This window comes from Bombina bombina, chromosome 11 (assembly GCF_027579735.1).
Source record: "Bombina bombina isolate aBomBom1 chromosome 11, aBomBom1.pri, whole genome shotgun sequence".
Classification (NCBI taxonomy): Eukaryota; Metazoa; Chordata; class Amphibia; order Anura; family Bombinatoridae; genus Bombina; species Bombina bombina.
The window spans coordinates 94,807,389-94,823,501 of record NC_069509.1 but is presented as its reverse complement, the minus strand read 5'-3'; positions in this window follow the sequence as shown (position 1 = coordinate 94,823,501).

The following is a 16,113-nucleotide window of genomic DNA, read 5'->3' as shown; positions in this document are numbered from 1 at the left end:
ATAGGCCTCCATTGCAGGATGAAAAACTGGACAATCTGTTATTAGATGAAATAACCAAAATGACCATGAAGGGTAAGGTTATAGTACTGGGGGACTTTAATTTGCCAGATATAGACTGGAAGATTCCTTCTGCTAGATCGGCTAGAAGCAGGTATATTCTTGAATCTCTGCTAGGGGAATCACTTGAACAATTAGTCAAGGAACCAACTCGTAAGGAAGCTATATTAGATCTAATACTTACAAACAGTGATACAGTTTCAGATGTGTCTGTAGGTGAGAACTTAGGATCCAGTGATCATCAATCTGTTTGGTTTAGTATTCATGTTCAGGATCTGTACACCCAGACTAAAACAAAAGTTTTAGACTTTAGGACGGCAGATTTTTCATTAATGGGAGAATACCTAAAAAACTATTTAAAGGGGAAAAATCTTATTACAGGGGTTCAAGAACAGTGGGAATTTGTGAAAGGTGCCATTTTAGATGCAACCGCACACTGTATTAGACATGTCTGTAAAAGTAAAAGAAAGCGGAAACCAATTTGGTTTTCCAAAGAAGTAGCACATGCTGTAAAGACAAAAAAGATAGCTTATAAAAATTACAGACACACACAAGCAGATGATGATATGAAAATATGGAGACTCCAACAAAAAAAGACTAAGCAGTTAATTAGGAAGGTTAAAGCTGATGCAGAAGAGAAGATAGCACAGTCAGTAAAACATGGGGACAAAACATTCTTTAGATATATCAGTGAAAGAAGAAAAAATAAGGTAGGAATAGTAAAATTGAAATCAGTTGATGGTAGAATAATAGAAGGAGATAAGCAGATTGCAGACTGTCTCAATGATTACTTCTGTTCTGTTTTCACTAAAGATTGTGAAGATACAATGTCTACATTAAGGGATGCTATGCAAAATAGAAACAAGCTTAACAGTAATCTTTTTACAGAGGATGAGGTTTTGTTAGCATTATCAAAAATAAATGTTACAAAGGCAGTGGGTCCTGATAATATTCATCCAAGGGTTTTAAAAGAACTTCGTTCAGTGCTAACTGTCCCATTAACTGATCTGTTTAATCAGTCACTATTAACAGGAGCTGTCCCAGATGATTGGAGAATAGCAAATGTAATACCTCTTCATAAAAAGGGCAGTAGAGAAGAATCTGGCAACTACAGGCCAGTTAGTTTAACTTCAGTAGTAGGGAAATTAATGGAAAGCCTCTTAAAGGAAAGAATTATGACTTACATAAAGACAAACAATTTAGAGGACCAAAATCAGCATGGTTTTACTTCAGGGAGATCATGTCAGACTAATCTAATTGACTTCTTTGATTATGTAACAAAAGTATTAGACAAGGGAGGAGCAGTTGATGTAGCATATCTAGATTTCAGCAAAGCATTTGACACCGTCCCACACAATAAACTTATTCACAAACTATATCTCCTTGGTCTAGATTCAAAAATTGTGAACTGGGTGGAATGCTGGCTTAAGGACAGAAAACAAAGTGTCTTAGTAAATGGAGTTCATTCAGCAGAGGGGGCTGTTACTAGTGGTGTTCCTCAGGGGTCAGTTCTGGGGCCTGTTTTGTTTAACATATTTATCTGCGATATCAGCAAAGGGCTACAGGGGAAAGTATGTCTCTTTGCAGATGATACAAAAATTTGCAACAGAGTGGATGTTCCAGGGGGGGTAGACAAAATGAGAAGTGATATACAACAATTGGAGGATTGGACAAACGACTGGGATCTAAAGTTTAACACAGCAAAGTGTAAAATAATGCATTTAGGGAAGAAAAATCCAAATGTTAATTACAGACTCAATGACACTTTACTGACTGTTACAGACGAGGAACAGGACTTGGGAATTATTATTTCAGATGATTTAAAACTTAGTAAACAATGTAGTAAGGCAGCGAGTAAGGCTAGCAGAATGCTTGGATGTATTGGTAGAGGTATTTGCAGCAGAAATAGTAAGGTTCTTATGCCACTTTATAGATCATTAGTTAGGCCTCATCTTGAGTATTGTGTGCAGTTCTGGAGGCCATATCTTCAGAAGGATATTAACAAACTTGAATCTGTGCAAAGGAGGGCTACCAAAATGGTACATGGTCTAAAAAATAAAACTTACCAGGATAGGCTCAATGACCTAAATATGTATAGCTTAGAGGAGAGAAGGGAAAGAGGTGATATGATAGCAACTTTCAAGTACATTAAAGGGTTTAGTAAAACTGAGGCTGTGGGTATTTTACATAAAATGGAAAATTCAAGAACAAGGGGTCATGAGCTCAAGCTAAAGGGTAGTAGATTCAGGAGTAATTTGAGGAAGCACTTCTTTACAGAAAGAGTGATTGATTTATGGAATAAACTTCCTCAAGAGGTAGTAGCAACAAACACTGTGGGGGACTTTAAAAATGCATGGGACAAGCATAGGGCTATCCTACGAACTAGATAAGTTTATACTGTTAGGTAAGGTGGGGCAGACTTGCTGGGCCTATGGCTCTTATCTGCCGTCAATATCTATGTTTATATATATATATATATATATAATAACTATATTAACCCTATCTAACTCTAACACCCCTAACTAAATTCTTATTAAAATAAATCTAATTAATATTAATATTATTCATTAAAATATTCCTATTTAAATATAACTACTTACCTATAAAATAAACCCTAAGATAGCTACAATATAATTAATAATTACATTGTAGTTATTTTAGGGTTTATATTTATTTTACAGGTAACTTGGTATTTATTTTAACTAGGTACAATAGCTATTAAATAGTTAATAACTATTTAATAGCTACCTAGTTAAAATAATTACCAATTTACCTGTAAAATAAATCCTAACCTACGTTACAAATACACCTATACTATCAATAAATTAAATAAACTACAAATATCTAAACTAAAATACAATTAAATACACTAAACTAAATTACAACAAAAAAACCCCCACTAAATTACAAAAAATAAAAAAATATTACAAGATTTTTAAGCTAATTACACCTATTCTAAGCCCCCTAATAAAATAATAAAGCCCCCCAAAATAAAAAAATGCCCTACCCTATTTTAAATTAAAAATTAAACAGCTCTTTTACCAGCCCTTAAAAGGGCTTTTTGCGGGGCATGCCCCAAAGTAAACAGCTCTTTTGCCTGTAAAAAAAAACACAATACCACCCCCTAACATTAAAACCCACCACCCACATACCCCTACTCTAAACCCACCCAAACCCCCCTTAAAAAAACCTAACACTAAGCCCCAGAAGATCTCCCTACCTTGAGTCGTCTTCACCCAACCGTTCCGAACTCTTCATCCAATCCGGGCGATGTCTTCATCCAAGCTGCAAAGAAGAAGTCTTCCATCTGGCGATGTCTTCATCCAAGCGGCAAAGAAGAAGTCTTCCATCTGGCGATGTCTTCATCCAAGTGGCAAAGAAGAAGTCCTCTATCGGGGCGAAGTCTTCCTCCAAGCTGCATCTTCAATCTTCTTTCTTCCGACCTCCTATGCGGAACATCCAGCTGGCCCGATGACTGAACGACGAATTAAGTATCCTTTAAATGACGTCATCCAAGATGGCGTCCCTTGAATTCCGATTGGCTGATAGGATTCTATCAGCCAATTGGAATTAAGGTAAGAAAATCCGATTGGCTGATTCAATCAGCCAATCAGATTGAGCTAGCATTCTATTGGCTGATCGGAACAGCCAATAGAATGTGAGCTCAATCTGATTGGCTGATTGAATCAGCCAATCAGATTTTCTTACCTTAATTCTGATTGGCTGATAGAATCCTATCAGTCAATCGGAATCCGAGGGACACCATCTTGAATGACGTCATTTAAAGGATACTTCATTCGTCATTCAGTTGTCGGGCCAGCTGGATGTTCCGCGTAGGAGGTCAGAAGAAAGAAGATTGAAGATGCCGCTTGGAGGAAGACTTCGCCCTGATGGAGGACCTCTTCTTTGCCACTTGGATGAAGACATCGACGGATGGAAGACTTCTTCTTTGCCGCTTGGATGAAGACATCGCCGGATGGAAGACTTCTTCTTTGCCGCTTGGATGAAGACATCGCCCGGAATGGATGAAGAGTTTGGCCCGGCTGGGTGAAGACGACTCAAGGTAGGGAGATCTTCTGGGGTTTAGTGTTAGGTTTTTTTAAGGGGGGTTTGGGTGGGTTTAGAGTAGGGGTATGTGGGTGGTGGGTTTTAATGTTGGGGGGTGGTATTGTGTTTTTTTTTTACAGGCAAAAGAGCTGTTTACTTTGGGGCATGCCCCGCAAAAAGCCCTTTTAAGGGCTGGTAAAAGAGCTGTTTAATTTTTAATTTAGAATAGGGTAGGGCATTTTTTTTATTTTGGGGGGCTTTATTATTTTATTAGGGGGCTTAGAATAGGTGTAATTAGCTTAAAATTCTTGTAATCTTTTTTTATTTTTTGTAATTTAGTGTTTGTTTGTTTTTTTTGTAATTTAGTTTAGTGTAGTTAATTGTATTTTAGTTTAGATATTTGTAGTTTATTTAATTTATTGATAGTGTAGGTGTATTTGTAACTTAGGTTAGGATTTATTTTACAGGTAAATTGGTAATTATTTTAACTAGGTAGCTATTAAATAGTTATTAAATATTTAATAGCTATTGTACCTAGTTAAAATAAATACCAAGTTACCTGTAAAATAAATATAAACCCTAAAATAGCTACAATGTAATTATTAATTATATTGTAGCTATCTTAGGGTTTATTTTATAGGTAAGTAGTTAGATTTAAATAGGAATATTTTAATTAATAATATTAATATTAATTAGATTTATTTTAATAAGAATTTAGTTAGGGGTGTTAGAGTTAGATAGGGTTAATATAGTTAATAAATATATATAATATAATAACTATATTAACTATATTAACCCTAATATAATTAGGGTTAATATAGTTAATATATATCATATAATAACTATATTAACTATATTAACCCTGATATAATTAGGGTTAATATAGTTAATATAGGTGGTGGTGGTGTAGGGGGATTAGATTAGGAGTTAATGTATTTAATATAGGTGGCGGCGGTGTAGGAGGATTAGATTAGGGGTTAATACATTTATTATAGGTGGCGGCGGTGTAGGGGGATTTAGATTAGAGGCAAAAGAGCTGTTTACTTTGTGACAATGCCCCGCAAAAAGCCCTTTTAAGGGCTGGTAAAAGAGCTGGTTACTTTGGGGCAATGCCACGCAAAAAGCCCTTTTCAGGGCTATTTGTAGGGTTAGACTTAGGTTTAGTGGTAGGGATAGTTTAGTATTTTAGGGGTTAATTAATTTAATATAGGTGGCGGTGGTATAGTGGGATTAGATTAGGGGTTACTAATTTTAATATAGCTGGCGGCGGGGTAGGAGCTCACATTAGGGGGTAGTTAATATAGCTGGCGGCAAGGTAGGAGCTCACATTAGGGGGTAGGTAATGTAGGTGGCGGCGGGGTCCGGGAGCGGCAGTGTAGGGGTTAATAACTTTATTAGGTGCGGCGGGGTCCGGGAGCGGTGTTCTAGGGGTTAATACATTTATTATTAGGAGAGTGAGGGGGATAGCGGATAGAGGGGTATACATGTCAGGCTATGTTTGGGAGGCGTGTTAGACAGTACGGGAGATTTAATACTTTAGTCAGTTTTTGTAGGTTTCTGGACATCGCTGGTTTATCCGACTTACGACACTTTAGCAATGGCCGGCGGGGTATATTGGATAGCTCGAGTTGCGAGCTGAAACTACGGGCGGCGGGGGTTCCCTCGCTTGTGCCGCAAACTACGATCTATATCGGATCGCGCCCCAAATGAGTAGTAGATTTTGTTCTGACAAATGTATTTCCACTCCCCCTGTATCATGTGACAGCCATCAGCCAATTACAAATACATATACGTATATTACGTGAATTCTTGGGCATGCTGAGTAGGAGCTGCTCTAGCTGAATCATAAAAGTTTAATTTTGAATTGAGTGTCCCTTTAATCCTCTAGTGACTGCAGCGTTCACTGCAACACCTCACTTTGTAATTGTTCCATAAGTTCCCTCTGCTACATTTAGACTTTTTCAAGAGCTTATCAGTCCGCAGGTAGCAGAGCAATTGTGTTGAGCTTTATAAAATCACTGTGGAACAATTAAAAAGCAGGGAGTTGCTAAGAACGCTGCAGTCACTGGAGAATTAAACGGATATGAAACCCAATTTTTTTACTTTCATTTTCTAATTTACTTCATTATTTTGGTATCCTTTGTTGAAGGAACAGCTGAACACATCTGGTGAGCTAATAAGTGGCATATATACGCTCAGCTATAATAAAAAATACTGATTTGAATACCTCAAAATGAAATAAAATCCTGTGACATAAAGAATATAAGTCACAATAAGTGTCATGCTGTGTGATCCAATTACTGTGTAACTCTGAAAGCAAAAAAATCACAAATAGTGTAGTATTTCTTGATTATCTAAAACATATACAATAATATTGAAATTACTCACATTTTCTAGAGCAAAAGTATTGATCAGTGATTATGCCTCACGTATGATTAAAGGCTCATAGGATGCCATTCTCCAGTAAAGTGACGATGTTCCAAGATTCAGATGCAATTAAAATGTTTTATTAAAATACAATGTATTAAAGTTACAGTCTAGTTGAAATAAAACTTTTATGATTCAGATAGGGCATACAATTATAAATTATAAACAACTTTCCAATTTACTTTTACTATCAAATTTGCATTGTTTTCTTGGTATTCTTTGTTGAAAGCTAAACATAGGTAGGCTCATGTTGACAGTTTTTCACAGCTAGATGGTGCTAGTTCATGTGTGTCATATAGATAGCATTGTGCTCACTCCCATTTAGTTATTTATGAGAGGGCACTGATTGGCTAAAATGCAAGTCTGTCAAAAAAACTGAAATAAGGGAGCAATCTGCAGAGGCTTAACTACAAGGTAATCACTGAGGTAAAAAGTATATTAATACTCGCATTTACTTTAAACTCGTAATACCAACAGTAAGTCTGACGAGTGCAAACACACGCGATAAACCCCTTATCGATTGCATGCAAATGTTTATGCTCCACTTGTAATCTGGCCCTTTGTTGGATGCACACATTTAAGTCTTACGAGGCTGATTTCAGTGAGGTTTCAATGCCTCATTTGGCTCCTTTTCAGATGTGATTTGAAACACATTTATGAATTATGAGTTCTGTCTTCAGTATACAGGCATACCTCGTTTTATTGTGCCTCGCTTTATTGCGCTTCGCAGATATTGCTCTTTTTTACAAACTGAAGGTTTTGGAACCCTGTTTTGAGCAAGTCTATCAACGCCATTTTTCCACAATATATACGCATATAAACACATAAATACACATACATTTATTTATTTATTTATAAAATATTTTACCAGGAAGGATACATTGAGATTTCTCTCGTTTTCAAGTATGTCCTGGGATCACAAAACATTGCATTGATACAATAGGGTACAATAAAATACAAAAACAATAATAATAATAATAATACACAATATATGCAAACATTTAACAGAGCAGGTACGAAATATTTAATCAACCACGACAGGAGCATTCTGTTTTGAGATATGTATAGAGGGATCTCTTAAAGGATTTTAGGCTTGGGGAAGTTTTTAAAGTGTGAGGGAGGTCATTCCATAATTGTGGCGCTCTGTAGGAAAAGGAGGATCGAGCTGCTTTCTTTTTGTATTGAGGCAAGCTAAATAATGTGCTGTTATTGGATCGGAGGTTATAGGAGCTGGGAATAGCAGGGGAGAGCATTCTGCTCAGGTAGGGTGGGAGCTTCCTCGAAAAGCTCTTAAAGACAAGGCAGGAAAGATGGAGGGTGCATCTGGATTCCAGCGACAGCCAGTTTAGTTATTTTAGCATGTCACAATGGTGGGCCCTGTAGTTACATTGTAGCACAAAGCGGCAGAGCGAGTTATATAACGTATTTAGTTTATTAAGGTGAGTTTGCGGAGCAGGTGCATATACTATCTCCCCATAATCCAAGATAGGCATCAGCATTTGCTGTACAATCTTTTCCTTTACTGTAGGGCTGAGGCAAGATTTGTTTCTGTACAGGGCACCTAGTTTTGGATAAAGTTTAGAGGCAAGTTTTTCTATGTGGAGTCCAAAAGATAGATTGGGGTCTAACAACATACCTAAGTATTTAAAAGAGTGGACTGCGGTTAGCGTGCAATTGGATTTTGTTTTGATGCGAAGATGGGAATTTTGTAATTTTTGTATTTTAGGTCCCGTTCCAAAGATCATTGTGACCGTTTTGTCAGTGTTTAGGAAGAGTTTGTTTTTCGAGATCCACTTTTCTACCTCTGTGAACTGGTCTTGGAGCACTGCTTCAAGCTGCGGCAGATCAGATTTGTTTGCATAGATTACCGTGTCGTCTGCGTACATGTGTACAGTTGAGGATTTGCAGACATTAGGCAAATCATTTATAAATAATGTGAATAGTAGGGGGCCGAGAATGGAACCTTGGGGAACACCACACGTGACTGGGAGAGGGAGGGAGTCACTGTTAGAGACAGAGACATATTGTGAATCTTGATCGATCTGATAGATATGATTTAAACCAGGTTAACGGGCGATCAGCAATACCAGAGTTTTTTAGTTTGAGAAGTAGTAGGTCATGGTCCACTGTGTCAAAAGCCTTTGCAAAATCAAGGAAAATAGCTCCAGTTAGGTCTCCTTGTTCCATGCCAGTTTGGATGTCGTTGCAAACTTTTAGGAGGGCAGTTGTAGTGGAGTGATTCGGTCTAAAACCTGATTGATCAGGGGTCAGATAGTTAGAAAGTTGATAATACTCGCATAATTGCATATGGATGCATTTTTCTAAGATTTTTGACAATACAGGGAGCAATGATATAGGACGATAGTTAGAAACCAAGGTTAACTCCCCACTTTTATGAATAGGCACTACTCTTGCAGTTTTCCAGAGTTTGGGTATGTATCCAGACACCAAGGATTCGTTAATTAGGGTTGCGACAGGCTTAGCAATTGCCGGTGCACTGAGCTTCAACAGCATTGCTGGGATTTGATCAGGTCCTGACTGGTTTTTCATTTTTAGATTATCGAGGTGTTTCTTAATGACATTGAAGGGTACAGGTCTAAAATTGAACTTTTCTATATTGGGTCTTTGCTGTTTTAGTGGGGCCTGATCCACATTTGTAGCTTCAGGATGCGTGTCATTTATTAGTTTGTCAATCAGGGTGGTGGAGCATCCTACAAAATAATTGTTAAAGGCATTTGCTACTTCTAAGGGGAGTTGCAGGTTTTGGTTATCCACATTGACAGTGGAGGGTTGGGAGTGGATTGGTGGATTTTGTAGGTTATTTATGAGTTTCCAAAACTTTCTAGGGTTACATATATTATTGTTCAGATTTTCACAGAAATATTGCGCCTTAGCCAATTTTGTTTGTTTAGTACATATATTTCGCCATTGTCTATATACACAGTGATCATTCATAGAGCCAGTATGCTTGAACTTTGACCACAATGAATCCCGAAATTGGTACATTTGAATGAGGTCAGCTGTGATCCAATTCAAGTGTGCTCCTTTTACTCTCACCTTACGCAGCGGTGCATGTAAATTCCAAACTTGTAGGAGTTCAGACTGAAATAATTCAACTGCAGAGTCTAGATCTGGGATTAGGTTTAATCTGTGCCAGGGGAGGTTCTTGATGTCATTTAGAAATGATTGAAGATTAAATTTTTTGAAGGACCTGGTGATTTTAACCTTGGGAGAGGATTTAGTAGCCTTTATTTTGCGCCCACAGTACACTAAGCAGTGGTCACTGAAATTGTTAGGGAGAACACCTGCCTCCTGGATTCGGTTGGGAGAAGTGGAGAGAATCCAGTCGAGCAGGGTATGATTATGGCTTTTGATGTTTATGCGAGTTGGGGAGGAGATTAATTGCGTTAGCTGCAAAGATTTAAACAGCGAGCGACAACTGTTATTTTTTGGATTCAGCCAATCAATGTTAAAATCTCCAAAAAACAAAATTTTACTTTTTGGGTTTTGAGTTATGGATTCACTAAGGAGCTGTGCTATGTCCGAAATGGAATGCACAGGGGAGCTTGGTGGGCGGTAGATTCCTGCAACAATGATTGATTTACTGCACGGGATCTCAATTTTGCCAGAAAGGAAATCAAAGGTGGCAGGAGAGCTAGATTTTTGTATGGGGGTGAACTTTGTGGAGTTGTCAACATAAATTACAATGCCGCCTCCTCTCTTTGCTCTGTCAATTCTATGGCATGAATACCCATGTATTGCAATGGCAGAGTCAGGTATTTTTGCAGTTAGCCATGATTCAGAGATAACAATGATTTTTGGCTTGTATTGTAAGCACCAAGCTTGCAGTGCATCGATTTTTGGAAATAAGCTGCGTATATTACAGTGCACAAAGGAGAGGCCTTTTTTAGCTGGAAGGCTAGGAATGGAATTTGCTGGGGGACCAGGGTTAGACTCTACATCATTTGCAAGGGCAAGTAGCATAAGGAATAGGAATTTGGACATAGTTTTTGTTTGGCTATATAGTGAATGGCATACTTTATAATTTTGTGAGGTGGGGGTAGGAGGGCTATTTTTTATAACTCTCCACCAGCACTCAGCAGATAAGTTACAGCAACAGAGCAGGCCATGGTGTATGATAATTTGTTTTCCAGTTTGAGGTGGGTGATTATGGCGGTAATGAAGTGAACAAATTTGGGGTGAGAAGACGGTTGTCACGAATATCAGTATGGTCATATTTTGATACATGTTAGTGCTATGAGGTGTGTAGGTGAAAATACATAAAAAATAGTACAATATAAAAAAGAAATATATATATGTATATATATATACATACACACATATATATATATATATATATATATATATATATATACACACACACATATATTCACACACTATTGATGTGGGATATATAGCTATTTGTAGGGAGAGAGGGTATGTATTCTAAAGGGTTAAGTGAATGGAAGGATGTGCTGATTAGTGTTTGCAGCTGTCAGTTTAGGAGAATGAAAGGTGTGTGGGAGACTATCTATAAATGGGGGAATGAACCCGGGGTGGGTAACTATCTTCCTTTAGCTACCTGATGCAGAGAGCAGTGTCAGCTGAAAATGTGGGTCTGTGAATGTTCTTAAAGACTTGTTGTAAGTATACTTTAAGTCAGCTGGGGGAAAGATAAATTAGTGTTAGATTGGTCTGCAAAAAAAGTTAAAGGAGGGTGCTAGGGGTCATACAGGCAAAAAACACAGGGAAAGATCACAAATTAAAAAGATAAGAGAGGTATCCATTGAGGAAAATAAAACCATTTAACAAGCAAGATATATGGCCCATCTTTGTGCTCCAATATGCATTTAAAATACAGAATACAAATAATAGCCAATACATATTACAACATACACATTATTAGAAAACAGGGATGAAATATAATAAGATGACTATCTTCCTTTAGCTACCTGATGCAGAGAGCAGTGTCAGCTGAAAATGTGGGTCTGTGAATGTTCTTAAAGACTTGTTGTAAGTATACTTTAAGTCAGCTGATGCAGAGAGCAGTGTCAGCTGAAAATGTGGGTCTGACCGGTCTGTTAATGTTCTTAAAGAATTGTTGTAAGTATACTTTAAGTCAGCTGATGCAGAGAGCAGTGTCAGCTGAAAATGTGATACATACACATATAAACACATAAATACAAATGTATACACATATAAACACATAAATACAAATGTATACACATATAAACACATAAATACATATACATATAAACACATAAATACAAATACACATATAAACACATAAATACACATACATCCTATATAATAAAAGGCCAAGTGTGTTTGTCCGAAGCTGTCATGCGCAGTAGAGACTGCGCGCGAGGACAAACACACCTGGCCTTCCAAATAACCTGGCGTCGTGTGGTGGAGTGGGCGCGGCCGGGCGGTGCAATGTGGGCATGGCCGGGTGTGATGTGGACGGGGGCGGGCGTGACGCGGGTGGGGCCGGGCGGGGTCAGGAGCCGGGGCCGGCTGCTAAGAGACATAGAGCTCTAAAGAGGGGGGATAGAGAGAACAGAAGAGGGGGGATAGAGAGAGGGAGAGAGAGACAGCAAAAGAGAGAGGGGGAGAGAGACAGCAAAAGAGAGGGGGAGAGAGACAGCAAAAGAGAGGGGGGAGAGAGACAGCAAAAGAGAGGGGGAGAGAGACAGCAAAAGAGAGGGGGAGAGAGACAGCAAAAGAGAGGGGGAGAGAGACAGCAAAAGAGAGGGTGGGAGAGACAACAAAAGAGAGGGAGGAGAGAGACAGCAAAAGAGAGGGGGAGAGAGACAGCAAAAGAGAGGGGGAGAGAGAGACAGCAAAAGAGAGGGGGAGAGAGAGACAGCAAAAGAGAGAGGGGGGAGAGACTGCAAAAGAGAGGGGGGAGAGAGACAGCAAAAGAGAGGGGGGAGAGAGCACAAAAGAGAGGAGGGAGAGAGACAGCAAAAGAGAGGGGGGAGAGAGACAGCAAAAGAGAGGGGGGGAGATAGACAGCAAAAGAGAAGGGGGAGAGAGACAGCAAAAGAGAGGGGGGAGAGAGACAGCAAAAGAGAGGGGGGGGAGAGCACAAAAAGAGGGGGGAGAGAGCGCAAAAGAGAGGGGGAGAGAGCGCAAAAGAGAGGGGGAGAGAGCGCAAAAGAGAGGGGGGAAGAGAGAGAGCAAAAGAGAGGGAGAGAGACAGCAACAGAGAGGGGGAAGAGAGGGGGAAGAGGGAGCAAAAGAGAGGGGGGAGAGTGAGCAAAAGAGAGGGAGAGGGACAGCAACAGAGGGAGAGAGAGAGCAAAAGAGAGGGGGAAGAGAGGGGGGAGAGAGAGAGCAAAAGAGAGGGGGAAGAGAGAGCAAAAGAGAGGGGGAAGAGAGAGCAAAAGAGAGGGGGAAGAGAGAGCAAAAGAGAGGGGGGAGAGAGAGCAAAAGAGAGGGGGTAGATAAAGAGCAAAAGAGAGGGGGGATAGAGAGCAAAAGAGAGGGGGAAGAGAGTGGGGAGAGAGAGAGCAAAAGAGAGGGGGAAGAGAGGGGGGAGAGAGAGAGCAAAAGAGAGGGGGAAGAGAGGGGGAAGAGAGAGCAAAAGAGAGGGGGGGAGAGAGAGCAAAAGAGAGGGAGAGAGACAGCAACAGAGGGAGAGAGAGAGCAAAAGAGGGGGAAGAGAGGGGGGCAAGAGAGAGCAAAAGAGAGGGGGGAGAGAGAGCAAAAGAGAGGGGGTAGATAAAGAGCAAAAGAGAGGGGGGAGAGAGAGAAAAAGAGAGGGAGAGAGACAGCAACAGAGGGAGAGAGAGAGCAAAAGAGAGGGGGAAGAGAGGGGGGAGAGAGAGAGCAAATGAGAGGGGGAAGAGAGAGCAAAAGAGAGGGGGAAGAGAGAGCAAAAGAGAGGGGGGGAGAGAGCAAAAGAGAGGGGGTAGATAAAGAGCAAAAGAGAGGGGGGATAGAGAGCAAAAGAGAGGGGGGAGAGAGCAAAAGAGAGGGTGAGAGAGAGAGCAAAAGGGGGGGAGAGCGAGCAAAAGAGAGGGGGGAGAGAGAGAGCAAAAGAGAGAGGGGGAGAGAGAGCAAAATAGAGGGGGAGAGAGAGTAAAAGAGAGGGGGGGAGAGAGAGTAAAAGAGTGGGGAGAGAGAGAGAGCAAAAGAGAGGGGAGAAAGAGAGAGCAAAAGAGAGGGGAGAAAGAGAGGGGGGATAGAGAGAGAGAGCAAGGGGTGGGACCGCTGTACTGCAAAAAATGGCCCGTGTACACAGGCTTTAGGACTAGTACACATATAAACACATAAATACACATACATACACATATAAACACATAAATACCAATACACATATAAACACATAAATACACATACATACACATATAAACACATAAATACAAATACACATATAAACATATAAATACACATACATACACATATAAACACATAAATACAAATACATATATAAACACATAAATACACATACATACACATATAAACACATAAATACAAATACACATATAAACACAGAATCAGAAATAGAGAGTGAAACAGCACTATATGAAGATAAACTGGGAAAGTGTGCCAATATGTATATTTCACAGACTCTGTGTGGTGATATAGTGTATTATAGGTGTACAAAGAATAGATACCACAGTATGCTAATACAATCTATATATCTAGATGTAGTCTGGTAATGGATCTGGATTCTGCCAGATCTCTACACCTCCACTGAATACATATAATATATATACACAAGCGTGACTGGTATGTGACAGCAGGTGAATATAACTACTTAAATAGGCAGTCCTTAGGAGAGAGTGTCTATTGGGTATCCTTAGGCACATGTCTGAATAAACTCTTTTGTATATAGTAGTTCCTAGCCCTGCCCCTCTTTAAAAAAATATATAGGACTTCTGACTAGCTGTACACGTGGGGGTGTACTCGCCTGCAGTCTGAGTGTGTCCCAAGGAGCAGTCTGATTCAGGCAGGAGATTTCCCGGAGGAGGAGCATGTGTTATTATATTACAAGTGTCTTTAACATACCCCACACATTTGAGGTGGAATCACGTGAGTACACATATAAACACATAAATACAAATACACATATAAACACATACATACACATATAAACACATAAATACAAATACACATATAAACACATAAATACACATACATACACATATAAACACATAAATACAAATACACATATAAACACATAAATACACATATGTATGTGTATTTATGTGTTTATATGTGTATTTGTATTTATATACATACACATATAAACACATAAATACAAATACACATATAAACACATAAATACAAATACACATATAAACACATACATACACATATAAACACATAAATACAAATACACATATAAACACATAAATACAAATACACATATAAACACATACATACACATATAAACACATAAATACAAATACACATATAAACACATACATACACATATAAACACATAAATACAAATACACATATAAACACATAAATACAAATACACATATAAACACATACATACACATATAAACACATAAATACAAATACACATATAAACACATAAATACAAATACACATATAAACACATAAATACACATACAACACATATAAACACATAAATACAAATACACATATAAACACATAAATACAAATACACATATAAACACATACATACACATATAAACACATAAATACAAATACACATATAAACACATAAATACAAATACACATATAAACACATAAACACAAATACACATATAAACACATAAATACAAATACACATATAAACACATAAATACAAATGTATACACATATAAACATACCTATATTTAGACACTACCAGCAAAAAGATTATGACTCACTGAAGGCTCAGACAATAGTTAGCATTTTTTATCAATAAAGTATTTTTTAATTAAGGTATGAGCATTGTTTTTTAGACATATATATAAATATAAATTGTATATGCACTGGGAAACAAAAAAAATAGTGTCACTCTCTTTATTGCTATTTTAACTTTATTGCTGTGGTCTGGAACCAAATCTGCAATTTCTCAGAGGTACACGTTGTATATTCTTTTTCAATTTGTATATAATTCTGTTAAAGAGATATCAAAGTGCAAAAAGCAAATGCTCTAATGTGATTAATTATTTATTGCATATTTTATTTGTTTAACCAATAGAAAAGAGGAAACACATAGTTAAAGTTATTTCCAGAGCAGTAATACACTACTGGGAGCTTGCTGAACACTTTTGGTGAACCAATAACAGACATATGTGTTTAGCAACCAATTAGTAGCTAGCTCCCAGTAGTGTATTGCTCCTCCTGAGACTACCTAGGTATTCTCTTCAACAAAGGATACCAAGGGAACAAAGCACATTTGATAAGAAGTAAACTGAAAAGTCTCTTAAAATTATCTATTTAAACCATGAAACTTTAATTTTGACTTTTATGTCCCTTTAAGCATTTTTCATGACACTTTTATAAGTGCATATGACCCTTAAAGGGACAATGAACACTAAATACATTTCATGCTCCTCCTTCTCATTATGGTGCCACCATTTTGGAACCTTCCTTACACTACAGGTACAA